The sequence below is a fragment of the Haemorhous mexicanus genome, chromosome Z (assembly GCF_027477595.1).
Source record: "Haemorhous mexicanus isolate bHaeMex1 chromosome Z, bHaeMex1.pri, whole genome shotgun sequence".
NCBI lineage: Eukaryota > Metazoa > Chordata > Aves > Passeriformes > Fringillidae > Haemorhous > Haemorhous mexicanus.
In genome coordinates this window covers 12,120,819-12,124,313 of record NC_082381.1, presented here as the reverse complement: position 1 = coordinate 12,124,313, position 3,495 = coordinate 12,120,819, and positions in this window count along the sequence as shown.

Genomic DNA, 3,495 nt, shown 5'->3' with positions numbered 1-3,495 from the left:
ATGATGAAGGGGATGATCTATTCCTCCTGTTAACAGCCTACTCCTCCGGTGACCTAACTGTTGATGATCTTCTGTTTTAGTCCTCTAGTCTAATAAAGTTCCTAATAGAAGCACCATTTATTGCCTGCCAGGTGTTTATATACAAATCACAAATGGGACAGGACTGCTGTGGAATGTGCCTTGAGCTGTTTTATTTTTCAGCATCAGTCTTATTACATGGTTATGACAATGGGAAGAAGCCATCAGCTCACATCCCAGGCAGCAGACCAAAAACTTCATGTTACAACATATTTTATAAGCTTTTTGACCAGTCACACAAAGCAAAAGCCTATTGACAGTAGTTCTATCCAACCACTATAAGTACACGTACCTTTGGTTAAAACAATGCCTGCTTATTTAGAATACAATACCTGCTTGTAAGCCTTAAAACACAATGCACAGAGCTCTATTATTAAGCTTCAAACTTCCTAATATCGTGCTAGATAAACTTTTCTGCAGCTTAGGGAGTTATCCTAGACAAGCATTAATACAGAGACCATTGTTCTATTTGTCCTTGCTTTTCTACTTTTAAAATAATTTTTCTGCTGACTGTCATGGTTTGAGCCTGGCACAATGCCAGTGCTTCCATGAGAATACCTCTTTTCCTGGTATCTACTGTGAGATGTGATCAGAGACAGAGCAGAGCAGGCTCTAACTTAAGATTGAAAGAAAAAACTTTATTAACCTAAAACTACAAGGAAAAACATGCAGAACACAGGATGAAAACCTTCCAAATTTCCTCCTCCTCCTCCCCCCACCAAATTTCCTAATTCCATTACCACCTTTTAGATAATCAGTTCTCAATTCTTCAAGAAGAGAGGAGTCCCTCTTTCACCACAGACTTCACCCAGGAAACAGTCAAAACTTCTCGTGTTTCCATGTCACGTGTGGCACTGCCCAGAGAACATTTGGCCATCGTGACTTCTTCTTTCTATGTCCAGTGCTCTCACCACTGCACATGGACCAGAGCTGCTTCTAGGGTTTTTCCCTTTAAGGATGCTTTGTCCAGTTCCAAAAAAGAGCACAGTCCCTCTCCTTTTGGGACACCTGTCCTCCCCAGATTTCACCCCTGGGGCTGAGGGGTCTCTTGAACAGAGATCATCTTCCTCTTCTTCTTCGAAGATGGAGGGCACCACTACCACTCTCCTCACCCGTCGTCTCTGTTCACACACTTTCACGTCACCGCACTCTCCTGGCTCTGAGCCATTGCCTCCCCCTAGATGCAGTCTCTGTGTCACAGGAACTCAAGGGTTCTGTCATAGCTATCCAAGAAAAGTCCAGTCAAAGGCCATTCCATCATCTCCTCCCACCTAGAATTCTTCTCAACTTCTCTCAATCTCACCAACTCCAGGAGGAATCAGCATTTGCAAGGTTTGTGGTAGTTCACCTCTCTTCAGTCACTAGCAGAGGCATTTGAAAGAAAGAATAGTTTTAAAACATCAGACTAGAGGGTTGTGAAAAATGTGTATTTTATGATTGGCTTTTTGCAAATATTAAAATAAATATTATATGTGTTATGTTAGAAAGTTATGCTGTAATAATTTTAAGTAGTGTGTTAAATATAGCTATAGGTTATAACAAAATGTTAAAATAGAAACTATACTAGGTAAGATACTTTTTTAAAGAAAGGACTTGAAGTGAGATAGCAGCCACAGGACACCTAAATCTTTCAGAGAAAAAGAACTTATTTCTCTCCTATCAGAAGAAACTAACTTCTTCCTGCCTCACTCAGCTCTGAAGACGTCATTAGGATTAAGAGGAAGAAGTTGACATTGACCAGACAGAATCCTGTGTTTGAATGGAATTTATGCATCATGTATGAGATGCATGAATATGCAACAGGTTATTGTTTTTAAGGGTTAATCCTCTGTTAACGTGTGTCCTTTTTCAGGCTTATGTTGCCCAGAAAAAGGTACCCATCCATAACTCTTTGTTTCTATTGTCTCATATTGTTCTAATTCAAATGGTCCAAATTATTATTATTACTGTAATTATATTGCTATTTTTATAACTATTTTATTATCATTAAACTTTTAAAATTTTAAAAAACAAGTGATTGGCGTTTTTCACAGAGTGTTGTGCTTCGTGTGCTCTTTTTCTTTTTCATTAAAGCTCATGGTGCATGCTCCTGTGCATGTTTCCCTCCAACATTATGTTTAATGCAAAACTCCAACCTAACTCTTAAGATGTGTTTTTTTGGAATTTGACATGACTCATTGAACACTTAGAATCTTGGAAAGTAGTTCTCCAGCCCTGTTTTCTTACATGACAAGAAAAAAAAAAAGAGTTAGACCTTCCCTTCCAGATTTTATAGCTTTGATAGAGTTCTGTGAGGTAGAATTATAATTTTGTATTCTAGGTATTTCGAAATTGACCTCCTGCTTATTGTATTCTGGATAGAGGAGTCACCTGCAGATTTTATTACACAAGAAATATCATCAACCCTCCTATGAGAAATTACTGCTCACTTTTTAAAAATTTTATTAAACTTTTACGAAAACTACAACAAAAAGGACTAAATAAGGAAAAATTACAGCGCAGGGAGCTGCTGTGGCTACCAGCCCCGTGCGCCTCTTCAAAATGGATGCTCCCACTTTTATACCTCTAGCCCCTCCTAGAGTCTTGTTAGTCGACTCCTTCCTTGCCGTCCAGTGGTGGAAATCGCTTTCTTACATCTTGATTGGAGGTCAGGTTTTACTATAGTAACAAGCCAACCTTCCCCAGGTGCCCCGACTACCAAGGCCATCCCGTGATAACAATGCAGGGAGGAGAGGACATATTGCAGGTAACATAACTATACATCTACAAAACTTCTTTTAACATACTCTGAACATGAACAATCTTTACCCCTTAACTGTGAGAGCCAACCATCTCATTACTTGTCTATAATACTCCCGAGTGAAATTTATTTAAAATTTAAACTAGAAAGCTGTCTCTCATATTAACAGCTTCTTTGCAAGCAGTACCAAAAAGAGATGGAACAGTAAGTTCCAGAAAAAAAGACTAAAGGACATTTAAGGTTGTGGACCTGTAACAGCTTTATTAGGGGTACTTGGTGCCATGGTAGTTTTAGGTTGCTGGGGGGTGGGTTTCTTTCTTTTTTCTTTTACTTATAGATTTTTTTCGAATAAGTTGCTAGGAAACTAATTACTTATGGGTACTTAAAGTCAAAAGAAGTAGCTGGAGTCAGGGGAAGAGTGTGGCATCTGGCTACACTTTTTTCTCAGGGAGTATCTATTGGAGACACTCCTCGAGAATAGAGGCAGGTAAAAGGGGTTGGGTCAGCTGCTCCCTCTCGTTCTGTGACGGTCAGGCTGTCACTTACTGTGGCGAGAATTCACTGGCACTGCTAGAGTTCAGCCCTGAGGGACCAATTACCATCTGCTTGTGTGTCCCGGGAATCCTGAGCTGCACCTCTCCCGGCCCTGCTCAGAGCCAGCCTGCCGCTCCCCAGTC